This window comes from Castanea sativa, chromosome 2, assembly GCF_040712315.1.
Source record: "Castanea sativa cultivar Marrone di Chiusa Pesio chromosome 2, ASM4071231v1".
Classification (NCBI taxonomy): Eukaryota; Viridiplantae; Streptophyta; class Magnoliopsida; order Fagales; family Fagaceae; genus Castanea; species Castanea sativa.
The window spans coordinates 38,437,238-38,459,714 of record NC_134014.1 but is presented as its reverse complement, the minus strand read 5'-3'; the positions used below and the strand labels follow the sequence as shown (position 1 = coordinate 38,459,714).

The 22,477-nt window shown below is 35.8% G+C and overlaps 1 long non-coding RNA gene and 1 pseudogene across 1 annotated transcript; both read left to right on the top strand.

Moving 5' to 3' along the window:
- The first annotated feature begins 8,039 nt into the window (after nt 1-8,039).
- On the top strand, nt 8,040-10,177 carry LOC142625307 (heat shock 70 kDa protein, mitochondrial-like; annotated as a pseudogene).
- A 593-nt stretch (nt 10,178-10,770) lies between these two features.
- On the top strand, nt 10,771-11,691 carry LOC142623936 (uncharacterized). The gene is made up of 3 exons (XR_012842251.1): nt 10,771-10,842; nt 10,944-10,970; nt 11,575-11,691. It is a non-coding gene; the product is annotated as an uncharacterized LOC142623936 (long non-coding RNA).
- Nucleotides 11,692-22,477: the final 10,786 nt, after the last annotated feature.

Genomic DNA, 22,477 nt, shown 5'->3' with positions numbered 1-22,477 from the left:
GATTTGATTGATATCGGCTGACCATGCCAACTAAATAACAAATATCTGGTCTAGTACAAAGCATGGCATACATAAGACTTCCCACTGCAGAAGCATAAGGAACTTGTCTCATCATATTTTCTTCCTCTTGAGTCTTAGGCCTTTGGTCATCAGACAGAGGAACTCCATGTCTAAAAGGAAGCAATCAATTCTTGGAGTTTTGCATGCTAAACCGTTCTAGGACCTTATCTATATATCCAGCTTGTGATAAGCCTAATATCTTATTCTTGCGATCTCACCAAAGCTTGATCCCTAGAATAAAGTTAGCCTCACCCAAGTCCTTCATATCAAATTGGCTTGACAACCAAACTTTAACCGATGACATTACCCTTACATGATTCCCAATGAGTAGAATATCATCAACATAAAGCACTAGGAACATTACTACTTTGTCTCGATGTCTTTTATACACACATGGTTCATCAAGATTTTGTTCAAAACCAAATGACTTGATTGCTTGATCAAATCTGATGTTCCATGACCTAGATGCTTGTTTAAGTCCATAAATGGACTTATTCAACTTGCATACCATATGCTCTTGGTTCTTTGCTATGAAACCTTCCGGTTGCAACATGTATATTTCCTCTTCAAGATTGCCATTAAGAAATGCAGTCTTGACATCCATTTGCCAAATCTCATAATCATAGTGAGCAGCAATGGATAAGAGAATTCTGATAAATTTAAGCATGGCTACTAGCGAAAAAATTTCATCATAATCAATACCTTCTTTTTGTGTATACTCTTTCGCCACTAGTCTTGCTTTAAAGGTTTCAACTTTTCCATCTATCCCTCTCTTTCTCTTGTAAACCCATTTGCAACCAACAGGTTTAATGCCGTTAGGCGCCTTTACAAGATCCTATACATAATTGGAATACATAGAATTCAATTCAGATTTCATAGTTTGGACCCAATGATGTGCATCTATATCATTTATTGCTTCATCATAAGTGTAAGGATCCGATTCAGCCTCTTCTGAGATAGCCTCATAAGTTTCTCCCAAACCTATGAATCTTATAGGAGGCCGAATAATTCTCCCACTACGACGAGGCACCTGTGTATTAGACATCTCATGAGTAGTATCTTGTGGTGTATCTAATATAGTCACATCATCCCTAGTTTCATCCATTGGTTGTTCAAGTACAGGTTCATTCATTTCAGCCAAGACAACTCTACTTCTCGGAGTAAAATTATTCATATAGTCATTTTCCAAGAATTTGGCATTTGTGCTAACAAACACTTTATTATCCTTATGACCATAGAATAAACCTCCAACTGTCCCTTTTGGATACCCTACAAAAAATACCACTTCTATTTTAGACTGTAACTTGTCAGGCTTTCCTTTCAACACGTGCTGGACAACCCCAAATGTGGAGATGTCTCATACTAGGCTTATGCCCATTCCACAACTCTACAGGTGTTTTAGGAATAGACTTCGAAGGTACTAAATTCAAAAGATACATTGCAGTATTTAAGGCATATCCCCAAAAAGAAATTGGTAGAGTCGAATAACTCAACATGGACCTAACCATATCTAAAAGAGTCCTATTCGTTCTTTCTGCTACACCATTTTGTTGTGGAGTTCCAGGTGCAGTCAACTGGAATATAATCCCATTTTCAGTCAAGTAATCCTTAAAATCACCAAGAAGGTATTCGCCACCTCGATCAGATCGAATGACCTTTATGTGTTTACCCAATTGATTCTTAACTTCAGCTCTAAACTCTTTGAACTTTTCAAAGGCTTCGGGCTTCCGTTTCATTAGGTACACATAACAAAATTTAGAGTAATCATCAGTGAAAGTAATGAAATACTCATAGCCATCTCTTGCTTGGATTGACATAGGGCCACATACATCTAAATGTACTAATTCTAGCAAATCTTGGGCTCTTCTACCCTTTGCATTAAAAAGTCGTTTGGTCATCTTACCTTCCAAACAAGATTCGCAAATTGGAAAACCATCAAAGTCCATGGGCTGTAAAAGTCCATCTTTGATTAGTCTTTGAATCCTACTTGAATCAATATGACCTAAACGCAAGTGCCATAAATATGCATCACTAGTAGAAGGAAACTTTCTCTTTAATGATTCACATGAGAGTTACTATCTAATTCAGAATTGTATAATTCATGCTTATCAGGAGTTAAAATATAAAGACCATCTACAATATTGCCAGAACAAATAAATACTTTATCCTTCTTTATTACAACATTGTCTTTCAGGATAATACAATATCCATGTTTACCTAAGTAAGTTGCAGAAATTAAATTCCTACGAACATTAGGTATATACAAACAGTCTTCCAATATTAAAACTCTAGACTTAAAACACAAATTAAACACTTCAACAGCTTCAACCGGAATCTTGCTCCCATCAGCCAAAGTAAGAAATAGTTCTCCCTCATTCAACTTTCTGGTCTCCTGGAACCCCTGCAAAGAATTGCAGATATGATTAGTACAACCTGAATCCACACACCAGAAATCCGTTGGATTCTGTACCAAACATATTTCAAGAAGAAATGAACTTTTCATACCCTTATTCTTGGCAGCCTTGAATATTGGACAATTCCTCTTCCAATGTCCTTTCTCACCACAATGGAAACACTTTCTTTTGGTTTTCTTTCCTTTGTTGGCAACCCCTAAGGCAATTTGTTTACCATCTTTCTTAATGAAGTCCTTCTTCTTCTTCTTCTTACCCTTGCCTTTCGACTTAGGTTGAGAAGTAGAAGCTTCACCCACATTGGCTTCAACACTAGAAGTACCAAGGATGCCTTCCGCCGCCACTAACTCATTCATTAATTCAGACAAAGAATAAATCTTTTTGTTCATATTATAATTGAGTCTGAATTCTTTGAATGATTCTGGTAGTGACTGGAGTATTATATTCACTTGGGATTCTCCATCAATGTCGGCACCTAAAATTTCTAATGTGTTCAGATTAGCAATCATCCTAAGACAATGCTTCCTCACTGAACTTCCTGCAGCCATTTTGGTATTATAAATTTGCCTCATGGTTTCTTGCCTTGCAGAACGGCCTTGCTCACCAAGCATCTCCTTCAGACTATGCATTATGTTCGAAGCAAGTTCTACATCCTGCATTTGATGCTGTAGAACATTTGAGATAGATACTAGGATATAGCACTTGGCCATCTCATTAGATTTTTGCCAACGATCATATCGCTGTTTTTCCTCAAGAGGAGCATCTAATGAAGGAAAGGTAGGACATGGTTGAGTAAGCACATATTTGTGCTCTTCAGCAGTAAGAACAATGTCCAAATTTCTTTTCCAATCAACATAGTTGGATCCAGTCAGTTTGTTTTGGTTAAGAATAGAAACAAGTGGGCTAAATGATGCCATGATAAAATCTGAAAATAATAAACATGAATATAATAAGTAAACTAGACATTATCAATTTAGCATATAAGCATATAATATGGAACCTTAACAAAAATTATAAAATAATATATGCAACGACAACCTAATCTCATATTCAATATCTTTCAGCATAGAGTGAACATAAAATACTATGATTGATTGAGAACTATTCTCATTATTAGTTCTATCATGATAACTCTTATCAAACACTAATAATATGCCGTTTTACATTTAGCCTCTAAGTAATAATAGTAAGAACTCAGCCTAGAGGATACTATAATACTTAGTATAGTGTATACCATTGTCTAGAATCATGTGTAACCACATTTCATTCCTTTAATAGGCTTATTTTGAAGTACCATGATAAAACATCCTCCGCATGGAATGCAAAGCTCGAAGCTAAGACAAGGTGTTTATCAAACCACTATAAACCAGGAAATTCAATCTTGTAGGACCATGAAATAAATACTCTCCGCATGGAATGCTAAGCTCGAGGCAAAGATAAAGTATATATTTCACACTACTATGAACCAACAATGGAGGCCATGAGATCCAACCCTTGTATCTCTCTCTCACTAGATATTTTAAAATAAAGGTTTTTAAGGTCAAAAACCATAATAATGCTAGACACGTGAAAAAAATATAATCCTAATCTCATTAGGAATAAATTTCATTAAACTAGCATTAACATATATATATATATATATATATATATATATATATATATATATATATAACGTAATAAAAACCCTTAGTACATATAAAAATTCAAATTATATTATATATAATATAATATACAAATTAATATATGTAATATATAATTATTACTTTTTATATATATATATATATATATATATATATATATATATATATATATGTACGTAACCTTCAGAGGCTTAGATTGCTTTATACGGATTCAATCTCTTAAAAACACAAGATAGCCAAGCATTAAAGTCAAGCCATGGAAGCCATGCAATTACATTAAATCCATGCCATGAAAACAATAGGCCAAGCGGTGCAAACAAAGAACAGTTATAAAACAGTTGCTTCAACATATACTGAGCATGTTTCATTTGGTCTTGGTGTATCACAAAGATACCGTAGGCCACAAAACAATGCCTTTCAATCCGAAACTGTTTGATAACTAAAATCTCCATTGACAAAACTAAGAACACGGTACTTGATCAACAATAATATATATCCTTGTGAAGACACGGATATATATATATATATATATATATATATACACACACACACAAGTGATGCAATTCTCTTCATTATATCCAAATGATGCAGAAAATTGAAAGACAAAGATAACAGTTTTCTTAAATTCTAAAATTCAATCACACGCTATACAATCATGATATGAAAACCTGGCTCTGATACCAATTGAAGGAAAAATTTTGATTTTGTATCTCATACAAAACACATAGCGAAAGTAACAAACAAGGATCTATTTCATTCATGATTGATAACGTGCACTATGTAAATTTCAGAATTTAAGAACAAGATGGCGTACCTTGGTGTGGAGAAATTCAAAACAAAGATTAGAAGCACTTGGGAACACTTTTAATCTTCACTCCAATTCCACTTTACGCCCAAGATGTGTGGTCTCTCAATCAGTTTTCAAGAGAGAATGAAAGTGTGTCTCACACTCTCTCACACACCGTTTCTTATTTTCTCTTTCTTCTCATAAAAAATTCTGTATATTTCTCCCTTTATAACTAACTAATTATCTAATTGGGCTGGCCTATTGGGCCTTTCCAATTGGGCTTTAGTGTGTGGCTTGAAGTGGGACCAAAAGGGACCAATAAGACACTAGCTCCAATAGGCCTTGGGCTTTTCCGTCAACTCTTGACAAGTCCAAAGTTACCATTAATTATATTTAATACCACTATATAAATATAATTGTACTCTAAGCCTTATTAATAAATTATATCCCAAAACTTTATTATACATGCAATCCCTTCATAAAATATTCGTAGTAACACAAAGTCATAAATGTAGACTGCCACTTTGTAAATTACTATATCTTATCCTTGAGTACCCGGTTTAATCCTTTAAAGTTATTCATTATATATTTATGAAATCCAATTTCATAAATATATACTTGAGCAATTTCTTACTAAAGTGGTTAGGCCTAACTCTCTGAATAACTGAACCCATTAAACTTATCTCAAGGGAATATTTTATATCTCCATCAAGAGACTATGAATTCCATCTTGAGAATATATGTTCCATCAACACTAAATGTGGCTGCCCAACATACTGAGGTTTTGACCGTCACTTTAGATCTTACTCTTGATATATCAAAGCAACCCACACCTCATGATCAGGTCCATTATTCTCTCAGGATTAAGAGTTCATGCAAATAGAAGTCGTGAGATTTATTATTCATTTGACAGTCGTTAGGAGAATAATAAATCTCATAGCAGTCCTGTTCAATATGTCTTAACTCTTAAAACATATCAACATATCAACTAGAAGTCTCCACTTCCATGATCAAGACAAACCATCTTAGTTGATACGTTATAGTCTTCGCAGATGAAATGTCCAATTTCATCACCGACTATGAACTATAAATTCTGAGTTTACAAAGAACTTGTGATTTACATCTTCTGTGACTTTTCACATAAATCACATACAATGCATCTCATGGACTATATGATAATGTCCCATATTCATGTTACCATTATTTTAGATAATAATAAAATAACTTTATCAATCACAATATTAAGTCATACATCATGTCATACATAATGTCATACATAATATCATACATAGCATTATACAATAGGATTTAAGGGCACAAATCCTAACATATCATTCACATATTTCACCAAAATATGAGTTGGTATGTTGCCTTGAGGCTTTACATGGGAGACTTTTATTGATAGGAAATCTAGGAGCTTTAGAGCTACCCTAGCTAGAAGTTTGAGACAACCATAGGTGGTGTGTATTATCCCAAAAGAGTATCAACTAGTATCTTAGAATCACATTCAAAGACCAAATCTTTTAGACCAACATCCCAAGCAAAAGACACTCATACCTCCATGGCTTTCGCTTCAATCTCCAGGGGCCCAATGGTTGATGAAAACTTCTACTTGAAGTAGCCATAACTCTACCCTCATGATCTCAAATTACCACACCTACACTCGCCTGTCGAGACTAAGCAAAAACCGCCCCATCCACATTCACCTGTTAGCGCAATATAATAATATATCCACTGGCAAGCAAGCACTAAAGGGTAATTTAAGAATAGCTTAAGCATTGATTGAAATAAAAATTTGCTTCACTAGCTTAGCTTGCCATTCGCATGTTAGAGGATCAATGAGAGCACTAACCTTTGCTTGTGTTGGTAGTGTATTTGGTTGAGATAAGACTTTGAAGGTGTTCGGTTCATTAAGCCACTTATCGGTCCAAATTCCAATTGATACCTAAATAGTTGTCAATATCGTATGATACACGATACGTATTATATTTTTTGTAAAAAGTTACGTATTGTGAGGGTGTATCAGAAATGCTCATGAATTGTACGATATATTGTCCATATTGTGTAAAATCGTATGCATCGTACGATTCACAGATATATGCTTTAAATGAATCTTTTTAAAAAAATTTGTACTTTTATTTGAATTGAACAAGTTATTAGACTTGTTTTTAACACAAAATTACTAGATTATTTAATTTAGCTTGATAAAATAACATGTCCATAAGTTTTTTTTCCCCTCTTTCTCCTACAAAATTTGGGAGACACATTTATACTTCACTTTCATATTTACAAATTTATTTTCTATACTATGAATAAATTATTAATTGAGAATATAATTGTTTTTTATTTTTTTCATTATTCTTATAAGTCTAAGAAATTAAAATGCCAAGAAGAAATATTTTTTAAAAAATTATTAAACTAAGAGAACAAGAAGTGATATTAAATATTGATGATGATGAAGACAATTTTAATGAATAGATAAGCTTGCAAAATGATAAACATGATGATAACATTGACTTGAGATGGAGTTGATTAGACAAGATGATGAATATGATAAAAAGAAATTATTATTATGGGTGATTTGTAATGTATTACCACTTTTTTTTTTTGAGAAACAAACACACACACATAAGGGAGAGAGAAAGAGAGAAATGAGTTTTAACACAAAGACACACTACTTTTGAGTTTAATTAATTTGAATGTGCATGTCATAAACACATGCTAGTTTGATTTATTTAGTTAGCTTGTTAAATACTATTACATATGTGATTAATAAATTAGTTATTAGTTGAATATATTCAAAATTTCTAATGAATATACCTTTATATATGTGTTTATATATATATATATATAATTTTTTTTTAAATTATACGATTCACAATTTAACAACTAGTTTATTGCATAAAATAATTTTCGAATGATAATTGTGCTAAAATTACACTCATAAATTCAATAGCCCCAATTAAGGTTAAAAAAAAAAAATTGTGGTCAGTATTCTCATCATTTTTATATGGTAATAACTTTTGCCTCACTCCTGTGTACTTGTGTTATTCGTGTTGCTCAAGAAAACTTTCATGCCTTGTCTTTAAAACCCTTTGCAAGAGCACCATATGTTTCTCTTTCTTTCTCATGCTCTAAAACCCGATTCTTAAACCCCACATCCTAGTCAACCATTTCTTCAGTTATGGCCACTTCTGTGCTTCTTCGGTCTCTAAGGCATCAGAAGCTTCGAACTTCTTCTTTAGCAGCTTGGAGATCCGTAAGTTCTATTCCTTTATTCTTTTTTCCCCCTTTTGTCTTTGTTACAGAATGGAAATCCTCTGTTTTTATTTTTTTTATTGGCTGGGAAAACGAAGAAAACTAAAAAGTTCCTACCTTGAAATCTATTCGATGATAGATTGTAATCGGATTAGTCATTGTAGTTGATTTCTTGTTATTTTTTCTTGTTGTTGATGATTTTTTAATTTTGGAATCTGTTATTTATTTTCTTTTTTAGTTAACAGATGCATTCTTCATTGTTTCATTATTCAATTGAGTTATATTTTTTCTCAAATATGTGGAAGGTTTTACATATCCTAATGTTATTTTTATTAATCCATGTTTTGCGAAGTCTCATGCATGTGACTATTTTGATCATAAAAATCTTCTTGCGCCTTGTTACTCCCACAGTTCATAGGTGGCAGTGCCAAGACATCATTTGCTACCTCTCCTTTTGTTAACAAATGGGCATCCTTGGCAAGACCCTTTAGGTATATCTCTTCTTTCTGCAGTTTATTGTATGTTTCCAATGCAAGCCTCTTTGATGATTTTATTTATTTTTATTTTATTTTAAACCATACACAGTTCTAGGCCCATTGGCAGCGATGTTGTTGGTATTGACTTGGGTGCCACCAATTCATGTGTTTCAGTTATGGAGGGAAAGGTTTGTTCATCCTCATTTTAACTTTTTTGATTATGTAAAAAAAATTAATTTCCTTCCTTATTGTTAATTTTCCATGATAATTTTCTTTGGCTATTTCACTGATATTTTCTGCAGAATCCCAAAGTTATTGAGAATGCTGAAGGTGCTCGAACCACACCGTCAGTGGTTGCCTTTGACAAGAAAGGGGAGCTGATTGTGGGAACCCCAGCCAAACGTCAGGGTGTGACCAACCCATCTAACACATTTTCTGGTACCAAACGTCTCATAGGGAGATGATTTGATGACCCTCAAATGCAAAAAGAAATGAAGATGGCGCCTTATAAGATTGTTAGAGGCCCTGCTGGAGATGCTTGGCTTGAAGCCAATGGAAAGCAGTACTCTCCAGAACAGAATGGGGCATTTGTTCTTACCAAGATGAAAGAAACTGCTGAGGCATACGTTGGTAAAACAGTTTCTAAAGCTGTGATCACTGTTCCAGCTTATTTTAATGATGCACAGAGGCAAGCAACAAAGGATGCTGGAAGAATTGCTGGTCTAGATGTCCAAAGAATCATTAATGAACCAACTGCTGCTGCACTGTCTTATGGGCTAAACAGCGAAGAAGGCCTTGTAGCTGTTTTGATCTTGGAGGTGGAACTTTTGATGTTTCAATCCTGGAAATATCAAATGGTGTCTTCGAGGTATGCATCACTCAATTTTTGCTGTGTTGTTTCTTCATCGTAAATGAGTCAGCTAATAGTCTTTTTAACAGGTCAAAGCTACAAATGGAGATACTTTTTTGGGAGGGGACGACTTTGACAATGCACTTCTAGAATTCTTGGTGAATGAGTTTAAGAGAACTGACGAGATTGATCTTTCAAAGGACAAGATGGCACTGCAGAGGCTTCGGGAAGCAGCTGAAAAGGCTAAGATAGAACTCTCATCTACAAGTCAGACTGATATCAACCTTCCATTTATAACTGCCGATGCTTCTGGTGCTAAACATTTTAATATCACACTGACCAGATCAAAGTTTGAGACTTTGGTGGATCACTTGATTGAGAGGACCAAAAATCCATGCAACAACTGTGTAAAGGATGCTGGGATATCAGTCAAGGATGTGAATGAAGTTCTTCTTGTGGGAGGGATGACCCGTGTTCCCAAGGTACAAGAGATAGTTACACAAATCTTTGGGAAGCCCCCAAGCAAAGGAGTAAATCCTGATGAGGCAGTTGCTATGGGAGCTGCAATTCAAGGTGGTATCCTTCGTGGAGATGTTAAGGAGTTGCTTCTGTTGGATGTGACTCCTTTATCACTTGGCTATGAAACTCTTGGAGGCATCTTTACGAGGTTGATCAACAGGACATGTTCAGTCTAAGATGGGGGTTAGGTAGGACTTTTCAAACTCAATTTTAGGTTTGGAGGGGTTGTCAGTGTTCATTGATTGTGCCAATTGCAGTACGCCGCATGCTTCATTGGTCTTTTCATGTTGCAACTGAGTTCCACCATGATAGAGCAAGTGAAGATTTGAGCAAAAAGAAGAGCAGTGACTTGGCACAAATATGGACTAGGCTGAGGTTGACCCAATCTACTGAAGTCTGGCCTAACCCATAATAATAATAATAATAATAATTAAAAAAAAAAACCGCAGCCCCCAAACTTAATAGAATAAATAGTTGATGTTCAGCAACGCCCACTCCAAAAAATAACACTAACAGTAGGGTTGCATCGTGTTTCAGATTTTTCTTGTACGATCGATCTCTAAAATTACACAATGGAGGATTCTACGGAGGATTTTACTTTTACTGAGCAATTATTGGTGGATTGTTTCTGTATAGGTACGAATTTATGCTAATTGATTAGGGTTTTGTTTTGTTTTTGTTTTTGTTTTTGTTTTTTTTTTTGTCATGTAGTAATTAGATTTTGCTTTTTCTTCATCCCCTAACCCAAACACTAATTCCGCTACTCTTTTTTTTTTTTTTTAGTTTATTCTCTGGTAATTTGGAATGTGTTTGCCCATTCAGGAGACATAGTGAGCTCGTGGCAAGTTCTGCTTTTGGTTTTACTTTTTAATTTAATTTAAATTAATTGTTGACTTTTACTGAGTTGATACTAATTTGATCGTGTTGCATCTTGGTCTATAGGTTTGAAAGACGAGCAAAAAAATCCGAGTATGTCTGTTTTTCGTTTTTACTATGCTTTCATATAATTCAAAGAAATCTCATCATGTGCTTGCATGTTCTAATTATTTATATACTCATGGTCCTATTTTGAGTTTACGTTGGAGTTTAGTTGGTGCATAATATAGACCTTTCAGTTGGATTTATAACTTACCAGTGGAGAGTAGTTATGGGTTTAGGGTTTTGAGAACTTGTGTATCTAGGGTTTAGGGTTGCTTAAAAAGGATTATGGGATTGTAAAAAAAAAAAAAAAAAAAAAGCAGAAAACATAGGTTTTTAATGTATTTAAGAGGTTGTATGAGCTCTACTTAGAGAAGGAGAAAAAACTCTCTCTTGTACCGGTAGTATTTGGTTTCTTACTAGTATAGTACTAGTCCAAATACTAAATAAGTCCTATTAATACAATAAAACCCTTGGAATTTGCATTTTTTTTTTTATGCCTATTGGGTTGTTAATATATTGTATGACTTTTATTATAAAGATTTTGCATTGACATGATGTTCCTTTTAGGCATCTTGGTATTTATTCAGAATCAATTTGATTAAATTTTGTTGTTTCAATTATTATTTTCATTCTAATGATTTTTTTTTAACAGGTTAGCTAGAATCCATCACATAATTCGCAAGAAAGGATGGACAGCAAAATTTATGACTTTGGGAGAGTTGGCTGAGGATCTTAAGTAAGTCTTACAATTTTAACAAATTCGTATGCATAATAGTAATTACTTTAGAATTTGTTCACAAGAATCTTTAAACTTGATCCGATTAAACCAAACATTGTATACTTGTTCGACTGTAGAATTTTTCCTTTTAAGGTAAAATCAAATGCCTTTTAATTTGGTCTATTGTTTCATGAAGTTTTTAGGATCTGTGAAGATGCAAACTTTTGGACTAGAATGTGATATCTGTGACAATTTTCTTTTTAATTTTTTGCAAGAAAAAAAAATCTTAATGACTTCCCAATTTACTTATGGGCCTAGTTCTTATGGAGATACGTGGAGCGAACTGGCTGAATCTGAATGAAACTTCAATGTGAAGACAGATTGACATGAATTCAAAATATTCTTGCTTCACAGTTATTAAATATACTAGTTCCTCGCGTGATGTGCTACTCGTATGTTGAATCTTTAGTTACATTTATGTTATGTTTCATGTATAATACTTATTATGGTTAATATTTTCGGAATGAACTTCAATTATATTAAATATTATAATTAATATTATGAATTAATTGCTTGATTTTTTTTTTGGTGGTAATTTAGTAGTTGGAGGTTGGGGGATTTGAATTTTGCATATCATTGTTGAAAACACCTGGGAGTGTAAATTGAGTTACAAGGCTTGTGAAAAATGCGTGATTAATTGCATTAAATTTAATTGTTGTCGAACAAGATAAAATTACTTATTCTTAATTGATCAATGCAATTGCAATCATGTGTTGAATTTATGCCAAAATATTGTTCTTGTCTCCAAAGTTTACATGAATTTTTCATTTTTTACATAAATTCTAAAAATTTAATGAATTTATTTGTTTTATATTTTTAATAATTTAAAGATGAAAACGAACTTCTGAAATTGATGTTGTTTATGGATGAAAAAATTGTATTTTTTTTTTTTTTTAAAGTTTAGAGATCTAGAACAAAATTCATGGAAATTTTAGGGTTGAAAACAATATTTTGGCATTAAATTTAACCGTGCTTTACACCTAAAGAATAGTATTTAAGTTTGGTCTATTATATTTGATATGTTTTTACGTACTTTGTGTCCTTAATGACAAGAATTCCCTACACACAACCCCTGCAGCAGTTGCTACAAACAGGGAAAAAAGAGACACATATGCAAGGGTCATGTGCATTGCACATGACCCATTTTAAGAGTTAACTTCTCTCTCATGTTCAGAAGGCAGTCATGGCACCCACACAAGCCACACTCTCTCTTTCTCCTTAATCCTCCTCCTCCTCCTTTGTTTTCCTCAAGAACTCCAGACTATCAAAGAGAGTCAACCTATCATAAATATGATTCTCCAAAACAATGTAACCCCTCAAGGCCAAACAATAGAAAATCAAACTGTCATTACCTCACAATCAAATAATCTGCAAAACAAAAACACTACTTTCCCTACATTTCCCCACAAAATCCCTAAAAAAAGGGACTGCATTCCTTATGAATGAATCATTGCAACCCCTCAATACCAAACAATACTGCAAAATAAATCTTTTATCTTCACCTAAATTTCTATGAATCCAGTCAACAAGAAAAACAAGCTTTCAAAATCTAATTACCTCAAAACAAAACAACATAATGTAATTATCTTCATTCTCTCACAAACCAAACAAAACAAAATCCATAAAAAAGCACTGGTCTCTTCCCATTCCCTCAAAACCCAAACAAAACCAAGCAACAATACCATAATTAAAATTTTTCAAACACTACTCATGCAAAATAAAACTCTCTCGGAAACCATGTAACAACAAAAAATCAACCTGTCATAAATGTGATTCTCTTGCCGGTGTGGGGGTCCTGAGAAAAACAAAGGGGGAAGAGGAGGATGAGAGAGAAAGAGAGAGGTGGGTCTGGAGAGAAAGAGAGGGTGGCTTGTGTGGGAGAAATTACAAGGCCCTCGTGGTATATCACATCACTTGTCCACTATTCCACTCAAAGACTCACACTTTTTAAAAATTGCTGAGTCAGAAAATTTTTTAAAACAAAAACTAATTATTGACTCAACAATTTTAAACAAGTAGGAGTCTTTTAGTAGAATGGTGGACAAGTGATGTGGTCCACCATAAGAATTGTATAATTTCTCCTTGTGTGGGTGCCGTCTGAACATGAGAGAGAGAAGTTAACTCTTAAAATGGGCCATGTGCATTGCACATGACCCTTGCATGTCTCTCTCTCTCTCTCTCTCTCTCTCCTTTTTAACACCTGTCTCTATTTGCAGTTAATTATTGCAGGCTTGTGTGCAAAAAATCCCTGTCCTTGTTTTAATATGTTGTGAAAACACTCAACTTTGTTGCCATAGAAACTCAATTTGTGTAATATTTCAAATTTCTTATTTAAAAACTTAAAAAAATAATCATTGAAAATTATCTTATATAAATAATCATTGAAAACTAGCCTGATGTCGGTGATGGTCGAAGATGGGTCTTCGCCCACAAAAGCCGACTGACGCGGGTTGGATGGCGGGTTTTATTCTTCAAAACCCGATATACCCGATCCAACCGAGGAAACCCATGAAAGAAGGCAGAAGTTATGTAGATCCGTTTAGATTCATTGATTTTTCGGTGAAGGTTTGGTAGTTTTTGGTTAGATCCGGTGAAGATGTAGGTTTTCTTCCTTAAATCCAGTGATGAGATGAAGATTGTGCTTCGATTTTGAGCTTGGATCTGGCGATTTTGAGCTTCGATTCGGCGAAGATTTGGTGCTTGTGCTTCAAAATTCACTTAGATCCGGCGATAGTGATGAATTTTGTCGCACAAATTTGAGCTTCATGTGATGTTTTTCTTCAATTTTTGCTTAGATCCGTGATTTTTGCTCAAATCTGGGCTTGATGTGTTGATTTTGAGCTTCAATCCTGCGAAAATTTGGTGATTGTAACTCAGTACGAGGCCGACTGACCCAACCGTTGTCCACTGGCGTCCAATCTGACTTGACCCGAGGTCGTCTGTGGTCGGCGGCGAGTCGTTTAGTCGTCCACCCGATGTAAGTGGGTCGGTTGCAGGTTGGGCATAAACCCGACCTGGATCGACCCATGGACACCCCTACATGACTTAATAAAAAATATTTTGATAATATAATTAAATTTAAGATTAAAAAATAAATTGTACTTGTACACTTAAAAGAAATTTAATTTTGTCTCTCAAATTTTTTTTTTTAATTTTAATTTCTTATTTTGATATTTAAATCATTTGTTTTAGTGTTTATTTCATTCAAATGGTTATAAGTTATATCAACCCTAAACCAGCATATGTATACATATGTAACATTCTAAATTAATAATAAATAAAAATATAATACTCTAACTTGAGTCTAAACACTACAAAAAACTGGGCCTATAGTGGCGTTAAGGGAGTCTTATAGTGGCGTTTCTAAGAGCCTATGGCAACGTTTTTAAAACGCCACTATAGGTCCTAGTCTTCCAAGGACCTATAGGCACTTTTTATTTCAGTTTTTATTTTTTATTTTTATTATGGTTGGATTTTTTAAATAAGGTATAGAGGGAAAAAGACCTATAGTGGCTTTTATCAAACGCTACTATAGGTACTTTTTTTTTGGGCTCTTTTTTTTTAATAAGGGCCAAAGAAAAAAGACCTATAGTGGCATTTGTCAAACGCCATTATAGGCCCTTCTAAGAGAAGGACCTAACTTGAGAAGGACCTATAGAGTCGGACAGGACCATAGGGCATGTAAAACATCCTTAAAGTGACTTGAGCATAAAGAGCAGATTGGATCGTTGATGATGCATCTCCGGACCAACTCTGAACTTGTGGGCAGTGCATTACAGGCTGCTCTCCATAAGAAGTTTTTTATTTTGTTTGGCAGATTAAGCTTCCAGATCCGATTCCAAGGTGGCTTGGGATGATTAGGTAGAGCTTGAGCTTGTGTGGTTGTGGAGCGAGCTTTAGACTTGAGAAAATAGTAACCTGACTTGACTGAGTAAATGCCTGACTACACAAATGGCCAAAATAGAACATCCCTTGATTGTCCATGGCTTAGAATGATTTTCTGAACCAAGTCAGCTTCAAATGGAGTGAGAGTAGTGGATAATACCTCTATATCCCAGGTGCGAGTCTGATGGTTTATAAGAGAGCTTACTGAGGCATTTTGAAATTCTGATGGTAGAGGGTCGCGTACACCAGAAAGGGAAGCAGTAGGCAGCTAGTTGTCTCCGTAAATTTTGATTGATTCTCCATCTCCCACCCCTCATTTCGCCCCCTTTTGAATAACACCCCTGGCTTTCAAGATGCTCTTCCATGCATAAGACCCACCATGACCTTCTTTGGCTTCCATAATTGTGCAATTTGGACAGAACCTTGATTTAAAAACTCTATAGAACAAAGAATTTTTATTATGCAGCAGCCTCTATACTTGCTTGCCTAGTAGAGCTTCATTGAAAAGCGATAATTCCTTAAAACCCATCCCGCCTTCTGCCTTTGGGTCACACATGTCACCCCATTTAACCCAATGAATTTTCCTTCGGCCTCCCCTTTGTTCCCACCAAAACTTACAGATTAGAACTTCAATTTCATGGCAAAGACTTAGAGGAAGCATAAAACAACTCACCGTGTATGTTGGGATTGCTTGCACCACAGCTTTTATGAGGATTTCTCTACCGGCTTATGACAACAACTTCTCTTCCCACCCTTGTAATTTCCTCCAAATCCTTTCCTTTATGTAATCGAAGCTTGCTTTTTTGTTCTTCCCAATAAGTGATGGTAGCCCCAGGTACCTATCATAGTGCACAATTTTGAGAACTCCAAATGCTTCCTTAATCTCTTTTTTTTCCTCCTCGGATGTTGACTTACTAAAGAATAAAGAGGTTTTGCTTCAGTTGATTTGCTGCCCCGAAACACTTTCATAAGTTGCTAAAATTTCCAACACCTTAAGGGAATCATGTCTGTTTGCCCTACAAAACAACAAACTATCATTTGCAAAAACCAAATGGGTTAGTCTTGGGCTCCTCCTACAAAGGGAGATCCCCCTTATAGAATTTTTCATTGCAACTTTGGTAATAAGGCTATGTAGTCCTTCTGTGCACAATAGGAACAAAAATGGAGATAGGGGATCGCCTTGACGAATCCCCCTAGAAGGACGAATTACGCCTTTCGGTTCCCCATTCACTAGTATCGAGTACAATATTGATTTCACACAAACTATCATCAGGTTTATCCACCTCTCTTCAAACCCCAATTTTCTCATAATTTTTTCCAAGAAAGTCCATTCTACCCGATCATAGGCTTCACTCATATCTAATTTGACCGCCGTATAGCCAGTTTTTCCCCTTTTATGTTTTCTCATGCTATGGAGAGTTTCAAAGGCTACAAGAATATTATCATATATCAATCGGTTTTTTGTAAAGGCACTTTGATGTTCCGAAATGATATTAGACAATATTTTTTTCAATCTATCGGCTAACACCTTTGACAAAATTTTATAGAGGACATTACATAGGCTAATGGGACGAAAGTCATTAACAAACAAGGGTTTTCTATTTTTGGGATAACAGTGATGAAAGTATGGTTAAGGGGATGGGGGAAGGGTGGTTGTATTTAAGTAGGACAAAATTGTTTTTGTGACATCACAACCTACCAAATTCCAATAATTTTGATAGAATAGAGGGGGCATACCGTCGGGACCTGGCGCATCGCCGGGACCTGGCGCTTTTAATGGGGCCATCTGCTTCAAGGTTGTTTGGACTTCCCAATCCATGAATTCTTGAGACAACATTGCATTCATCTCATCAGTGATAAGTTTTGGAACTGAATTCAAGGCAGCCTCCTCCATGACCGAGTTTGAAGATGTAAACAATCCCTGATAGTAATCTGTGAAGCTGTTTGCATTTGAGTCAGGTTGAGTAACCCACACCCCATTCAAGTTGAAAATGCCTAAAATTTTATTCCGCCTACACCGCTGAGTTGCCCTACTATGAAAGTACTTTGTATTTTTGTCCCCTCCAATCAACCAAAAATTTTTAGCCTGCTGCCTCCACATTTTATGCTCCTTATCCATCAAATCATGTACCTCCTTTGTTAACTCCCTAACCAGAAAATTATTGCCTGATTGCATAGCCACCTGTTTGGCCTTCTCTAGTTGTTTTTTCTTCTCTTTCAATTCTCGCCTAACACTCCCAAAGTGTTGCCGACTCCATTGAGTTAAATCCTTCCCACACTTCTAAATTTTTCTCATCACTTGAACCTCGGCACTGCAATTGAATTCATCTCTCTAAACAGCTTCCACCGTACGGCCACATCCCTTATCCGATAACCACATCTCCTCAAACCTAAATGGTCTAGACAAGGGTGGAAGGTCTAGACCTTTTGGAACAATCCATATAGGAATATGATCAGAGGTAGAGCTATTTAAATGAAATACCTTTGTTGCTCCAAACTGCTGCACCTAGTCATTTGTACACAATGCCCTATCCAACCTTTCCCATATTGATTGACCATTAGCAAAATGTTTTCTCCATGTGAACTTCGAACCTGAGTAGCCTAGATCAATGAAACCACATTCATCCAATGCATCCCGGAAAAGCTGTATTTGATTATGACTTCTTCTATTGCCCCCCAATTTCTCATCGGCCCTTGTTAGTTCATTGAAGTCTCCCGCTCATAGCCAAGGGAGTTGGAATTTTCGATCCAAACTTCTAAGTTGTTCCCAAGATTCTAATCTCGTGTGGGTCTTTGGTTTGCCATAAAAGTCGGTAAATCGCCATTCATCCTCCTTATTTCTGTTGATATATGCATCAATAAAATTCTTACTTGAACCCACCACTGATACACCAATTGATAATCTCCAAACCAACACCAATCCACCACCCCTAGTCGGTCTAGGAGCGATGAAAATATTTTCAAACTGTATCTTCTGTAGCACTTGTTTTAGCCTTGCTTCATCTGCCCATGTTTCAGCTAAAAATACGATAAAAGAATCTTTTGCCTGCACCATCTCTGCAAGCTCGTTCTCTGTACATAGGTTTTCAAGCCCACGACAGTTCCACACTAAGCAACTCATTGCGATTGGCGGGGCTGCTATATAGCCTCCACCATTGAAATTGTAGCAGCTCCATCATCTTTTGAAACCAATCTACGCTTCGAATGTAACTCCAGATGATTAACCCCCCTCCTCTTCCTGCATCTTAGCCCATTCTCTTCTTTGTTCACTTGTGTTTTCTGTGCAGGTTTGCGAACTTGTTCCGTCCATGTTTTTTACTTTTTTTTACACTTAGGATTAGGTTTTCCCAAGCTTTGAGAATGATTAGAAGTTTCTGCCACGTCAGGAAAAAACTTTCCTTGGTTATCTGTTGATTTACGTGAACCCTTGCTACTGATTGGAGGAGCCAAATTAGGAACTTCAGAATTACTCATCCCATTAATTACCCTCACCACTTTATCCTTAATATTCGGGTCCTCATCATATCTAGCCAACTCTAGGAAGTAATTGAGTTCGAGATTAATTATGGTTCCTTATTTTTCTCCTCCCCATTACTACGTGTATCCGTCGGTACCTCTGCAACCATTGGGGAATTTGATTCAATCACAACTTCTGGAGGTAACGTAGCATTGATGGTCACCTCATTTGGAACGGGTAAATCTTTGGCATTAATATCTGAATTAATTCCTTCATCGGTTTCCATGCTTGCTTGAGCCATCTCCGGTTGTTTCTCCGCTGAACTGTTCATCCTCATCTCCAATCTTTCCCTTGCCGCCTGGAATTCTTTTCTCGTGAATGGATGTCTCATCCCTTAGAAACCAGGTACAACTATGACATCTCTTCCATTAGACATGTATGGTGCGGCCTTCAGATTAGAGTTGTACTATTGTTGATCCATTGTTAGTGTGCCTTTGCTTTGCAGCCATAGCTCGCAATTCTTATCTGCGTGATTCAGACTCCCACACCAGAAACAGAGGTTTGGCAAATGCTCGTATCGGAATTGGACCCAATGTTTTAACCATTATCTAGTGTAATAACCCTACCTCGGCATAAAGGCAGAGTAATATCAATCATCACTTGCACCCGAATGAAATGTCCACCTTCATCGGTTACTACATCTGTTGATTTATGCACTTCCCCAATGATGTCACAGATGTTTTCTGCCACTTCCTTTGTCATGTACCGAATTGGGATATCATGGACCTGAACCCAAAATAACGTTTTTGAAAAAACCAGGTTGCAAACCGGATAATTTGTATTGTACCTCTGCAGCATCGCCAGATGTTTATCGAAACTCCAAGGCTGATTTTTGAGAATTCTATCTATATCATTGGGGTTATCAAATACAAACAGAACTTGGTGATCATTTTGGTTTCAGATAGTGAACTCGTTTGTAGATCTCCACAATTGTTTGAAAGTTCGCACCATGGCCTCCATATTTAGAAAACGTGGAGTAAGGAATTGAGTAGCTAGCAAAAATTCACCAATACGTTGTTCTTTTGATAGCGTGAATCCAACAGTTTCCTTTTCTAAAAGGGAAAAGTTGGTCCATTGATTTGCTAACTCCTCCATGGCAAATTTCAAGGTGAAACAAGAAAAAAAGTGTTTCCCAACAACCCCAAAAAAACAAAGAATCCACTAGCTCGGAAGGTACACTTGTTACCTCCTGAGAACAAACTCTCCTTCCAATGAAGGGACCAACACACTTCTACTGCCTTAGAGAAGAGAGAAAACCTCACTTTCTAAGCGACAAAGAGACTGAACAACTTCTACCACGTTGGAGTTCTAAGAAAATGATAAGATAAAAAATGTCTTTTCTCAAGATGTCTCAATAAAATCTTTTCCAAAAAATGTCCATTTTCAAAATAATAAAATTAAGGTTGCAACTTCTTTATTTCAAACCTTTTTCTTAGAATAATTGTAGGGATTTATGTTCAAGACTCATTCCCTTGAGTCTTTGAACCCCCTTTAAGTAACATTGTTCCTACTATTTCATTTTTTTTTTTTTTTTGCATGATAAAAAATGAGAAAATTGTGGATAACAACAAGGTGCTACTTGTCCAACTCTCTCTTTTTATTTTTACGTTGTAATTTTTTTTTTTTTTGTATAGTATTTACTATCCACATGCTAGATGTATAATAAATAAATATTCGCATGCTATTCTATAGTATGCTTGTATGCCTTTTCACATGATACCTATATATATACCTCATATGCCTTGATTGTATATACGTAAATATTTACACACACACACACATATTTGTATGTATATTGTTTGCAAAAACCTTTTCAAAAAATCAAAACACCAAGTATTCTATTTTTTCATAAAAAGTTAATAATTGAAATAAATTAAAATGAGGTACTATTTTCTGATAGGTGTTGTGGGGTGCCTAACATCTTCCCCACACATAACCAAACTTTTAAGTCCAAGAACTTTGGTTCAAAGAATTTTGGTTTACCATAATTAACAAACCCATTAAAATTGGTATAGCTAATTAGGTAACTTAAAATAAATTAGACTCTAAGTGACCAATTACACCTAATACAAAACCAATGATTGGTGGTGACTCTTAAAAAAAAAAAGAAAAAAAAAAGGTAGTCACATGCACACATCCCACCCTAGAAATATAAGCACACAAGAGTCACGTCGCCAAGGACCCAATGTGTGACAAAATCTAAGGTAAAACCCCTAGTACGTCCATAAAGTTCATGAAAGCTCTTTTGGGGGTGGAAATTTTAGGTACAATACCTCCTCTATGAGCCTGAGGTGCTACCAGTGTCCCTTACCCACTTGATAGCACACATGGGCTGGGCTCATGCAAAAGGTTTGAAAGAAACAGACTCATACCCTCCAAACCACACTTCCTCAATTTCCCTCAATATGTTACATGGGCTTGGGCCATGCTTAAAATAATAAAATATAATATAGTACGTGAAATGGGCTTGTAAAAAAATATGTCGTGAAAATGGATGTCAACAATGAGCTCATAAGAAGGGACGGAAGATAAATCTTTCAACTTGTCACTCATTATTAGAGCTTGTTAGAAGTCAAAAGTTCAAGCTTGGCTCAAGCTCGACAAGCCTAAAATAATGTTTGAGATTGAGCTTGTGGGAAAACCAAAAAGCTTAAGTTTGGCTTGGTGATAATTTTGATTGCGGTGTTACCTCGAAGGCCACCTTTGGAACCTATGTTTGGAAAGCTTGGGCCATTCCTAAGATCAAGAATTTTCTTTGGTTATGTGCCCATAAAATGTCCTTGTTCGGGAAATTTTAGCCAATAGGGGGATCGATATGTCTCCTTTATGCCCAAGATGTGGTATGGCTTCCGAGTCCATTGCTCACCTGTTGCGTGACCGCCATGAGTCAGTAGTTTTTTGGAATAATTTGGGAAGCCCTAATGCCTGTATGGCCTCCTTTAATATGCCTCTGATGATTGGCTCCACTTTAACTGCTCTAGTCTTGATTCTTCTCCCAAGCATCGGCTTCTGTGGAAGATTTCGTTTCCTTTCAGCATATGGTCCTTATGGTTGCATAGGAACGAGGCTGTGTTTGTTGTGGGACCAGCCCACTTTAGTGGCCAAGTGAGCCACGTGACTTGGAGTCCCAATTTGCCTAAGAGAAGTATTAGGCGGCTAGGATTATTAATTGATGCATATAAAAGACATATGCTTTGTGATGTGCGTGTGTGCCATATTGTAGAAAATAAGAAAAAGAACAGCAGCAAGTGTGAGGCAGTGAGGAAAGAAAAATTATGTGTGTGAGAGCAAAGAAGACAGGGAGACTTTCTTTAGCGGTGAGACATACACAAGAGAATATTAATTTGGAGTTTTTTCTCTAGGGATATATTTTGG